This window comes from Lycium barbarum, chromosome 11 (assembly GCF_019175385.1).
Source record: "Lycium barbarum isolate Lr01 chromosome 11, ASM1917538v2, whole genome shotgun sequence".
Classification (NCBI taxonomy): Eukaryota; Viridiplantae; Streptophyta; class Magnoliopsida; order Solanales; family Solanaceae; genus Lycium; species Lycium barbarum.
In genome coordinates, this window is record NC_083347.1 from 119,285,428 (window position 1) to 119,298,098 (window position 12,671).

General features: G+C 35.1%; 1 long non-coding RNA gene across 3 annotated transcripts; it reads left to right on the forward strand.

Moving 5' to 3' along the window:
• Positions 1 to 358: 358 nt before the first annotated feature.
• On the forward strand, positions 359 to 9,059 carry LOC132619069 (uncharacterized). 3 transcript variants are annotated; one of them, XR_009574501.1, is made up of 5 exons: positions 359 to 999; positions 1,082 to 1,145; positions 2,633 to 2,723; positions 2,844 to 2,916; positions 8,727 to 9,059. It is a non-coding gene; the product is annotated as an uncharacterized LOC132619069 (long non-coding RNA). The 3 variants fall into 3 exon arrangements; XR_009574500.1 differs by lacking the exons at positions 359 to 999; positions 1,082 to 1,145 and having other exon boundaries at positions 1,152 to 2,723; XR_009574499.1 differs by lacking the exons at positions 359 to 999; positions 1,082 to 1,145; positions 2,844 to 2,916 and having other exon boundaries at positions 1,152 to 2,723.
• The last annotated feature ends 3,612 nt before the right edge of the window (positions 9,060 to 12,671 follow it).

The window sequence follows — 12,671 nt, forward strand, 5'->3', positions numbered from 1 at the left end:
ATCGTCACTGACTTAGGTGCTTGTCCAGATAACACAATTGGCAAGGAGCTAAGAGAAAGGGGGAGTACGGAAACTCTAGAACGTGAAACTCAGCATGGAAATGATTCATGTGGACAAATTAATGACGAAAAATGTTCATCATTTGAAGAAGCAAAAGGAATCAAGAAAATACTGTTGAGATCTTCACCAAGGCACTCCCAAAAGCTTCGTTTGAGTTCTTCTACAACAAGCTCGGGGTAGTTTCCAAAAAGTCACTTTAAGGGGGAGTGTAAAGCAGTAAAGTTGATTTTTTGGAGGTACAAAAAATCCTAGATATTTAGTAAGAGATCTAGAATAGTCTAGTGTAGGATCGTGGATAATTATCTTAAAGAAAAATCTAGATATTCTAGAGTAGTGTTAGAAGATAAGGCTAACTAGATATTTTGTAGATATATCTAGATAATTCTATCTAGAACCATCTCTAGACAAGTATAAATAGGCGTGGCCTTGAACATTTGTAATCAACCCAAGTTAACCCAACACAACCCAATTGTAAGTCATTCAAGCCAATTCAAGAAAGTCTTCTTCCATAACCAAATTCTCCTTTTCATAGCTTCCTCTTTTTTAGTTGAATCTTCCTATCTTAGTTAACGATCTTGACCTAGCAGAAGGTCTCCCTGATTTACTTTTCTTCTACTATATTTCTCTACAACATGTTCTTTTATTGAGGGCATTTTGTTTCATGGAATTTTGTAATGCCACGGATCATCCATGTCTGTGCATTTAAACTAATTTTTAACTGATTGTGATGTTCTTTTATTTTGTTTTTACTTGATTTGGTATATTAATTTTTTTTTTTTTTTTTGGGGGGGTAATGCTCCCTTTTTTAATTTAGCAGAATTCTATTTCCATCTCCATATATAAAAAGTCAGTTAACTTTGTGAGATTTCTGGCATGTTTTTTACACAGGAAATTGGGGTTCGTCTAATGTACTTTGCAGCTACAATATGCTCCATTAAGGTAAACGTGTAGTTCAAAAGTTATTTTATTAATAATCTATTCCTTATTGTTTGAAATTGTAACTCTGATTGCATATTTGCAGATTCCATGATTTTGGCCCAGGGTACTAAATTCGAGATGTCAAAGGTGCTAATTAACAACAAACAGTTAAGAGTCTGATTCACAATACATGATACTGCATTAAAATTTTATACCTATTTCTCTCTTTACCTATTTTTGCAAGCAAGTGTACATTGCACTTCTTAATTATTCATATTGAGATATTTGCTCAAAACAACAGTAAGTTCTTTTGGAGTTAGGTGCTACTAAGTCAACATCACGCATTCACCCTGCATCAGTTGTCCATTAAAAGAGAGTCATCCTTTTACACATACCGCTGGTTCTTCGTTTACTAAATCAGAAAAGAGGAACTTTTTAATTGCTATTGAGCCTTATTATTTTATTTTTCATTTATGTTGTTTTCAAACCAAGAAGCCAAAATACTTTCAGAAAGTTTGCACGAAGCAAATTAGCTACATCAGATACATGTAAGACTGTTGCAGCATATTCTTGAATATGGAAATGGTACGTTTTATATGGCCATGGCCCATGAGTTCATAAAAAGATCATCCGAGTGGGACATCAGCTTTTTGAATTCTATTTTATCTAGATGCAAATATTAAGTTGCCACTTTTAAATAAGAGATTGAAATAAGCATTTCTGGGAGAGAAAAGATAAAATATGTTCTGTTGGAAAGACAAAGAAACATGATCATTAATGACACAAATTATTTTCATGCATATAAAAAAAGTAAGTATACTTTTCCCTGCTTCATTAATTTAGTGTTAAGGTTGTGGTGAAAGTCTCTCTAATTTGTATATAGATAGTCAAAGCCTATTTGCCTCCGATTAGTTTGGATCTCAATTATTTTTTTATTAAGGCCTTGTTGAATCTTTAACCTAGCAGTTTACGAGCAATACATTGCATGTATGTGCTTTAATGAAAGTTGATTCCCCGCTGGTGGAAAATTTTTGATGATTGAATGTTGTCATTATTTGGAGTTATTTCCTCTTTGTTTCGCTTTTTCATCTGCAGATTACTTAATTTCCATTGAAAAGCATCTTAGTGAAAGGTGTATTTTTCTCACATTAGATTAGTATTTCCAGATCTAATTATCAAGTGCCCTTGAGAATAAGGTGCCACTGAAGTGTACATATCTCAAAAATGAGAATTTCCAACTCCTTACCAAAAAAATAAATAAATAGATAAATAAATAAATTAGGATTCGCATCTATTGTGACGCAGCAGCACTTATAATGCCAGTAAGTAACCTCGATTGCTAATGTCTTCTAGAGTAATATAGAGAGCATTAATGATACTCTTCATCTTGTGAAAATATGCATTTAGTGTTTATACTTGCTGGTGTACTGGAGGAGAGTGAATCTCAACTCCTTTTTTTCAATAAAGATATCAACTCAGTTTTTCATCGCTTAGAAAATTTTGTTTTCTGCTGAATGCAATAATAGCATACGGCATTGAAAGTTGGTTTAGTGTGACTTAGGTCAAGGATGTTCATCGTTCCTTTTTTGATTTTCATGATTAGAATATTCACTCCCTTTTTACAATGTTTAAGATTATAAGTGGTTTTCTACAGATTTGCACATTTGAGGCCATTGAAAAGTGCCATTGAGAAGTATATAACTAGTATGTGCCCGTTTGGTGGCATTCCTTGGAAGAATAAATAGGTATGTCTTCTCTCTTTTCACAGTTCTCTCACCCCACTTCTCAAGGATTGGAGTAATCATCTTCTAGCTACTTATCCAGCAGTAAATGAAAATATACTGAACAAATTTTGTTGTTACCAGAATTGTACTTTGTATCTGCATACAAGGACATAGAAAAAGACCTTCAACTCCTCTTCTTAGAAGTGCTTCTCAGGTTTATACTATTTGTTCAATACTTTTAGTGCCCTGCACCAGTTTTACATCATACGTTGTTGGCAGAAATTCCATTTCCAGTGAAGAAAGAAAGAAAGAACCCATTTTAGTGAAGAAAGAAAGAAAGAACCCATTTTAGTGAAGAAAGAAAGAACGAAGTGAACAAAACAAAGTGAATCCCATTTTCCCACTTTCAGACATATTTTGTGTTCTAAATCAGATCTACTCAAGTCAAGAACACGTGGCACTTATCAGACCATTGAAAGCTTACATGATGGATCAAATGCTAGCCACACGATCAAGAATAAAACACCAGCTGGACAGGCTGGATACTACACTGTACAAACATAGAAAGGAATAAATATTGTTACATGGATAGAATACAATGTATAGATAAGAGACAAGTGTACAACCTAGGATTTTTTTGTTTTTAGTAATTTCTTTTTCTTTTGTACAAAATACCTGTATAAATACAGGAACTGTTCATGAATGGAATACACAAGAAATTCATCACAATTCCAATTTTACATTTCCAATCTTTCATGGTATCAGAGCATTGAGATCCAATCTCAGCTCCTCTCTTTCTTTTATCATCCTCATAGCATTTTATCTCTTTTACAATGGGTGAACAATCTCAATTTCAAACCCCTGCTGATGCTACTGGTTCAAAAGAAATCATTGACTCCTCTCATCCTTACTTCATATCATCTTCAGATTCACCTGGTACTCTCCTTGTCAATTCGGTTTTCGATGGAAAGAGCTTTGGTGGGTGGAAAAGAGCTATGTGGATAGCTTTAACCGCAAAGAACAAGTCTGGTTTTGTTGATGGAACAACTAAGGAACCAGTGGAGGGATCAGATCTGCGCAGTGCTTGGTGTAGATCTAACAATATGGTAATCTCTTGGCTGTTAAACTCTTTGTCTAGAGATATTTCTGAAAGTGTGCTTTATTATGCTACTGCTAAAGACATTTGGGAGGAATTGGAGGCTAGATTTGGTCAGAGTTCAGGTGCTAGACTCTATCAGCTCCAAAAAGAGCTCAGTGACCTTGTTCAAGGACCATCTAATATAGCCACTTATTTCACTAAAATCAAACGTTTGTGGGATGAATTAGACACTCTAGACTCATTTATTCCATGTTCTTGTGATTGTACCTGTAAGGCAAAGGAGAAAAACATTAAGTCAAAACAAGATGAAAGACTAGTTAAGTTTTTGATGGGACTGAATGATTCATACTGTGGTGCTAGGGGAAATATTCTTATGATCTCTCCTTTACCTACTATCTCAAATGCTTATGCACTGTTAGTTCAAGAAGAGAAACAGAGGGAAGTACACCACACACCAAAATTCCCAGGTGAATCATCTTCTTTTGTTGCTGCAAATCAAGCCAATGTTGGACAAAAATCTTTTGCTACTGATTTTAAGTCTCAGAGGACTTATTATGATAATAAGAAAATGACAATGATTTGCAAGTATTGTAAGAAGCCAGGACATTCTATTGAGAAGTGTTACAAACTCCATGGATTTCCACCTAATTTCAAATTCACTAAACAAAGGACTTTTCAAAACTCTGTTCAAGGTAATGCAGTCACTTCTAATGAAAATTATGGAGATGGTCTTATGACTAACACAGATTCAGCTGAGCAAGGGAAGCTTCTTACCCCTGAGCAATTAGCACAAGTCATGCAGATGCTTCAGCATGTGAAAAATGCTGATCAAGGTGCTGGTTCTGATGTCATAGCCTCTGTTAACTGTGCTGGTATAACTCTATGTCATAGTCCTTTCTCTCTAAATTTGAAAGTTGATTCTAAGAAATACAGTAAAACAAGTTGGATTATTGACTCAGGTGCCTCAGACCACATGAGTTATAATAAGGAATTCTTTTTTAATTTTAAACTCTTACCAAAGACCATCTCTGTAAACCTACCTAATTCACAAAGGGTCAATGTTTCCCATTCAGGATCAATCAAGCTATTTCCCAATCTAATCATTCACAATGTCCTTTTTATTCCTACTTTTCACTTTAATCTCCTATCTGTCCATAAGTTGTGCAAACAGCTTTCTAACATTCTGTTCTTCACTCCTTCTCATTGTTTTATGCAGGGCCCTTCAATGAAGAGGCCAATGCTCCTTGGTGAAAGTCAAAATGGTCTCTATATTCTCAAGAATAGTACTCCAGTTGCTTCCTCATATGCAAACTCCATTTCTAAAGTATCTAAGTCTAGTTTTACTTCCAAGAAGGATAATGTATCCAGTTTGTCTTGTATTTCCTTTTCTAATAGTAAGAGCAAGTTATGGCATGTAAGGTTGGGTCATATGCTCCTTTCAAATATTCAGAATATTAATGAGATATCAGTTGATGTTTGTTCTAAGTTTTCTATTCCTTGTTCTATCTGTCCACTGGCCAGGCAACATAAACTGCCTTTTCAAATCAGTGAAATTTCCTCCAAAGCTGTTTTTGATTTAATTCACATTGATACTTGGGGACCCTATCAAACACCTACCTATGATGGTTATAAATATTTGTTGACCATTGTAGATGATTTTAGTAGGGGCACTTGGACTTTTCTCCTATCCACTAAAAGTAATGCTTTCCCTATACTCAAATCTTTTCTAACAATGGTAGAGAGACAATTTCAAAAACAAGTAAAAATCATTAGATCTGACAATGCATGGGAATTAGGATCCAGTTTTGAACATTCCAATTTCCTAACTTCTCAAGGTATTATTCATCAAACTTCTTGTGTAGCCACACCCCAACAAAATGGTGTGGCAGAAAGGAAGCATAAACATTTATTGGAAATTTGTAGAGCATTACTTTTTCAGTCACACTTGCCTCACAAATTTTGGGGGGATGCCATTATGACTGCTACTTACTTAATAAACAGATGTCCTAGCAGATTATTTTCTTTCAAAACACCCTATGAGAGACTTTTCAATCAACCTCCTTCTTACTCCCATTTAAGGTGTTTTGGTTGCCTTGCTTTTGCTTCTACTCTTTCTCATGGTAGGTCTAAGTTGGATCCTAGAGCAGAACCTTGTATCTTTCTAGGTTACCCTTCTGGAAAGAAAGGCTATAAATTGCTAAGTTTGAAATCCAATAAATTTCTTATTTCCAGAAATGTTGTTTTTTATGAAGACACCTACCCTTTTGCTACTGCCCTTCCTACTGTTCCTATGTTTCCTTTTATTCCTCCCACTTCTAGTCCTGATCTTCCCTCACCACCTGCTTCTTTCCCAACCATCTCTGATCCTATTCTCCCTCCTGCTACACTAGACAGTCCATCCCCTACATCACCTTCCTCCACTGCTAGTCCTGATCCCTCTCCCAATACCACTTCCACTTCTACATCAACATATACTCCTCCTTCTTGTCCTGCTACTACTCTATGTCCTATGGAACCTGGCCCTAACATGTCTTCTGTACCTCCTCCTAATGCCTTAAGACAATCTACTAGATCAGTCAAGACCCCTGCCTACTTAGAGGACTATATTTGTAATGCTGTGCATTTTTCTAAAGTGTCTGATGTTTGTTTTTCCACACCCATTTCTCTTTCCCCTTTTGCATTTTCTGCCATTTCTAATTCTAACCAAGAGTATCTCACTACACTTTCACAAATCAAGGAACCTACTAGTTTTTCCCAGGCCATTCTTTACCCAGGTTGGCAGGCTGCCATGACAAAAGAACTAGAGGCTTTGATCAACAACGACACTTGGGAAGTAGTGACTTTACCTCCTGGTAAGAGGGCACTTCCATCAAAATGGGTTTACAAAGTTAAATTAAACTCAAATGGGACTGTTGAGAGGCTTAAGGCACGTTTGGTGGTTCGAGGTGATATTCAAAAAGAGGGTGTTGATTTTACAGAAACCTTTAGCCCTGTAGTAAAAATTACCACTATCAGATGTGTTTTGGCTATTGCAGTTAAGAAAAATTGGGGAATTTATCAGCTTGATGTTAACAACGCCTTCTTACATGGTGATTTAGACGAAGAAGTCTATATGAAATTTCCAGCAGGCTTAAAGGTGGTTGATCCTACTCAAGTTTGTCGCTTAAAGAAGTCTCTTTATGGCTTAAAACAAGCCTCGCGACAATGGTATTCACGTTTAACAGCAGCTTTGAGTTTTAAAGGTTTTACTCATTCTTTAAACGATTATTCTTTGTTCTACAAAATTCATGGTTCCTCAGTTTCTATATTGGCGGTATACGTTGACGATATTCTACTCACTGGGAATAATCAAGCTGAATTAGATGCTTTGAAATTGTTTCTTGACTCAGAATTTAAGATCAAGGACTTGGGTAACTTACATTATTTTTTGGGGATTGAAGTTCTCCGTGAACCTCAAGGCTTAATCCTTAACCAAAGGAAATTTGCTTTGGACCTGCTCTCTGAATATGGTTGTCATCATCTCAAGCCTGCTCCTTCTCCCTTAGATCCGACTCAAAAGTTGCACCATGACATGGGTTCTCCTCTCCAAGATCCAACTGTGTATCGTCGTTTGATAGGCCAGCTTAACTTTTTGACCCATACGAGACCCGACATCGCCTTTTCCGTCCAACATTTGAGTCAATACACGCAGTCTCCACATCAACCTCATTTATCTGCTGCTCATCATGTTCTTCGCTACATTCTTCTTGACCCAGGTTTAGGGATTTTTCTTAATTCTTCTCCTTCCCTCACTCTATTAGCTTTTTGCGATTCCGATTGGGCTACCTGCCCGGACTCTCGCAGATCTGTTAGTGGATTTTACATTAGCCTTGGTGGAAGTCCCATTTCGTGGAAATCAAAAAAGCAACCATCTCTTTCTTTATCATCGGCTGAGGCCGAGTATAGATCCATGCGAAGGGTGGTTGCCGAGTTGACATGGTTGGTGCGCCTCCTTTCCGATCTGACGATTCCACCGTCTCTTCCAATTCCTCTTCACTCCGACAGCCAGGCTGCGATCTACATCGCTAAAAACCCAGTCTTTCATGAACGGACGAAGCACGTCGATTTGGATTGTCACTTCGTCCGTCAACAGTACCTCGCCGGACTGATTTCACTCTCATTTCTCCCTTCTTCCTCTCAAATCGCTGATATTTTTACCAAACCACTTCCTGGCACTTCTCATCGTTCTCTTTTAGGCAAATTGGGTGTTCGTTCCTCCCCCTCCAATTTGAGGGGGGGGGGGGTGTTGGCAGAAATTCCATTTCCAGTGAAGAAAGAAAGAAAGAACCCATTTTAGTGAAGAAAGAAAGAACGAAGTGAACAAAACAAAGTGAATCCCATTTTCCCACTTTCAGACATATTTTGTGTTCTAAATCAGATCTACTCAAGTCAAGAACACGTGGCACTTATCAGACCATTGAAAGCTTACATGATGGATCAAATGCTAGCCACACGATCAAGAATAAAACACCAGCTGGACAGGCTGGATACTACACTGTACAAACATAGAAAAGAATAAATATTGTTACATGGATAGAATACAATGTATAGATAAGAGACAAGTGTACAGCCTAGGATTTTTTTGTTTTCAGTATTTTCTTTTTCTTTTGTACAAAATACCTGTATAAATACAGGAACTGTTCATGAATGGAATACACAAGAAATTCATCACAATTCCAATTTTACATTTCCAATCTTTCATACGTTTAGTGTCATATATACTTAGAAAAACTTTACCTTTAGTATCCATAAAACAGAAAATTTATTGATATAATATGCGATAGATGTAAAGGTGTAGATTTATACTTATTCGTTATTACTGTAGTTTTTTTTTTTTTCTCTTTTTATTCTTTGTGCTTAATACTTGTAATTGTTCTTGGCATCAGTGTCTCAGCCAGACAGGGTCGAAGTATGATCTCTCAGAGCTTGGAGGAAAAAAAGTATTTTCCTAGAGGTTCAAAATGGTCCTTGAAAGTTAGTATCGTTGCAAACAACTCATCACTCAAGTGGATATTTCACAATAGTTTGAGTATCTTGTAGAGCTTTGTTCCTCAATGTAGGAGAACTCTTTGAAGTGTGAGTATGTTGCAAACATTGAATCACTGACAATCGTGCTTCCTTTTTAAGGGATCTAGATCACTGAGTATGAAAATATCTTTTTGATGTTGACATTATTTTATTAATCTTGTGATGTGCAAATATACAAAGGATTGTGTTGGGCCTATGTCCATGCCTTGCACGGGCACAAACCATATAGTATCTTTAAATTGTGGCCCCTGGTCCTGGAGGTTGTTCTTTATCTGAGTGATTGCACATAGTTTTTAAGGGGGGAAAAAAAAGAGTATGTTTTTTTAAGGTTGATTATGCAAATGTCCCTTTTTGGACCACCCTTTGGATTTGGTCCCTAATATTTAAGGTTATATAAATATAGCGCTTAGGAAATTATCCTCTTGGTTAGACTCGCGTCTAATATTTGCTCACTAAGCTGTGCGGATTCTTCATTTTTGATGCCAACCCATCTCCACATGAGACTGGGATGGGTGCGGATGCCGGTGTGGGTGCAGGATACGTCTCGGATTCGGTCAGTCAATTTCGGATAGTTTGACTGGAGTCTATGGACAAACTTAGGGGCAAAATTGAGATTTTGATTTCTCAAAATAAAAGATAAAACCAATTTAAGACATGGGAAATGGAATGTCCACCTCGGGGAATGAAAGATTGAATTCTACAATATACTTGTAATTTTTCATAGAATCTCTCCCAAAATTTAAAATATATTTATAGCTCCATTTAATAATTTTGAATTTTCTTAGCTGAATTTTAGCATCCGTACCGCCAAATCTTAAAATTTAGATTTTTCCAAATTCTTACCATGTCGGGTACCCGCATGTGAGTCCGAGCAACTTAGCTTGCTCATATATTTCTCAATCCTTATCGGCAACACATTAAACTGTCATCTAACCGTTGAAGTAAGTTACAAAAGTTTTCTCATAAGATTTTCGTTGAGATCGAAAGGATATTTAGATTGTGGTGTAAATGGTCCATAATTTGTAAGAGATGTAAAAAGAGTGTCATTTACTAAACAGTTGTCCCTTTTGGTCTGCTCATTTAAGTTAGTCTTGATATTGTCTTCTCCTATTAAAAAGAATAGGACCTCTCTCTGAAATTTGACTTTAGACTCTAATGTTATTGAGACAGTCCTGGTCAAGTTTTACATTTAAAAAAGTTTGAAATCATGATTTGACATCTTAAATCCTACTTTTTGGAAAAAGATTTAAAATCATGATATGAAGTTAAAGTTTAAATTTTATGTAAATTTTATAAACAAACGCTGATTTGAAACTAAAATATGAAATCATGATTCCAAATTGCATGAGATTGTTTGGACAATAAGAAAATTGAGTAATAGTTTTTGGAAAATAAAAATAAATTGAAGAAAAATTGAGTGCGTGGGGAATACGAGGAATTGTCCATCATTAATCAGCTAGACTTATATCCTTAGCCATAAATATTCGAATTGAGCATTTGAGTGTGACATGAATCCTAGTCAGCGAATCCTTCTTTACACTTTTCTTTAGTATACCTTTCTTTATTGTTTTGTCTTTGGTGTCTAATATTCTCTTTAAAAAGAAAAGAAAAAAAAATCTTAAAGGGTTGTTAGTAGGGGTGGGCGTTCGGTTCGGTTTTTCCTTACTTCGGTTCGGCTATTTTGGTTTCGGTGTTTTGAAAGTGGACACCGAACACCAAACCAAACTAGTTCGATTTGGTTCTTTCGGTTTCGATTTTTTGAAGTTTGGTTCGGTTCGGTTTCGGTTTCGGTTTTTTCAATTCGGTGTTTTATGTGTGAAAGAACTGGAAAATATAGCTTCTCCTTTGAAGAAGCATAAGTTACTTTTAATTTTTTCTCAACAAAATTTACTATCAATATTTACGTTTATCAGACCATTTCAACATTGATGACAAAAACTATCTCATACATTGTTGATAACAAATCTATGGCCGAGGTCAAGTAACTCTGCTCTCGCACAATTTGATGATTTCAGTTTTTACATTTTAGTTAACTGAAATTGAAGAATTTAAGTAATGTATATCTCATAATAACTATATTAGATCATCATTTATTTATTTAAATTTAAAAAAATACTAAGTGTAAAATAAATATTTACGTGTCATATTTTGTAATTTGCACTCTAGATTATCTTTCGGAAAGATAAGCCAAACAAAAATATTTTTATAATTCTAACAAAAGCATTGCCATAAACAAAATTTCATTTTTCTGAAATTACTCCATTTGAATGTCAATTCTACAAAAAAAGTACTTTTCCTTAATAAGTATATTTTGACTCAGCCTGGCAGACTTAGACCATCATTATTTTTTTCTTGAACTTGATCATGTCCTAAGTCTCAATTTTTTTCCAAAAGAAGAAGAACTTCCAGTTTTTTTCCCAAATATTTGGGTCAAACAAGTTAACTATAAGTAATAACTACCTTTAAATTTGCTTAAAAGAAGTGTTACTAAGACTGGAGTAAAAGGACTCTACTATTATATTTAAAACTTTCCTTTTGAAATCTTAAAAAGGAAATTAGATTGAAAGAGGGTTTGGGTTCTATTTCTTTTGGGCTTAAATTTAATGGGCATGGGCTTGGACTATTTAATATTTTTGGGCTAATACATAAAATTTCGGTTTAAAACCGAAAACCTGAAAAACCGAACACCGAACCTAAAACTCGAAATTTTTGAAAATTGAAACCGAACCCGAACCGAAAACCCGAAAACCCGAAAACCCGAACACCGAAAAACCGAATTAATTCGGTTCGGTCCGGTTTTTTGGTTTTCGGTATTTATGCCCAGCCCTAGTTGTTAGTAGGCCGAATAAGGTGAGATATTTTAGAATTAAATTTGAAATTAATTTTGTACTTTTTATCAAATAGAGTATAAAATAAAGCATAAATTTAATCTTGAAATATCCATCTTGTCGTATCAAATTTAAAATTACTTCATCCCACCTTTCAAATAAGTTAAATTAGTTTTCGGATTATAGTCCCAGAATTATAATCACGAGATAATTTAGTCTGCGTATCAAATTATCCCTAAAAATTTATTGGGATAATCAACTTTCTAACTTGCTATGAGTTTTTTTTTTTTTTTGGGGGGGGGGGGGGGGGGGGGTTCGTATAATAAAAAGTAATAAGGCAATCGACATACTTTAATGCGAAAAATAAAATTCTAATTAAAGTACTTCTATTTAAAATATAGAAGTATTTATAAATATTTGTTTCCTGGTTTTGAACTGATAAGGACTTGAACCTCATAAATCCTTCCTTGATTTTAAAACTCTAATAAGTTTTTGAACCTTATGAACTGTTTCTTGTTTTTTAACATAAAGAAATTTGAATCCTTGAGTCTTTATTTGGTTTTGAAAGTCCAACGAATTTTTGAACACCGTGAACCTCCTCAGTATTTTGAATCTCCATCATTTTTTTGAACCTATGAGTTATTTTTTTATTTTGAATTTATAAAGATTTGACCCTCATAAATTCTTGCTTAGTTTTGAAACTCCAGTAAATTTTTAAACCTCAAGAATCGTTCCTTAATTTTAAACTTATAAAAGTTTGAAGCTCCAACAAATTTTTATTTGGTTTTGAAGCTCCAACAAATTTTTGAACCCCATGAGTCATTCAGTGGGTTCTACTTGTCAATCCTTTATAGAGATCCTTAATGACCAATTTTCGGATGAATTGCTAAGACCACAACAACTTGTAATTATTGTTCTAACTGGTAATATATTTGTTTCATCTGATACAAAAATTACCTCTTCCACTAAATGTGA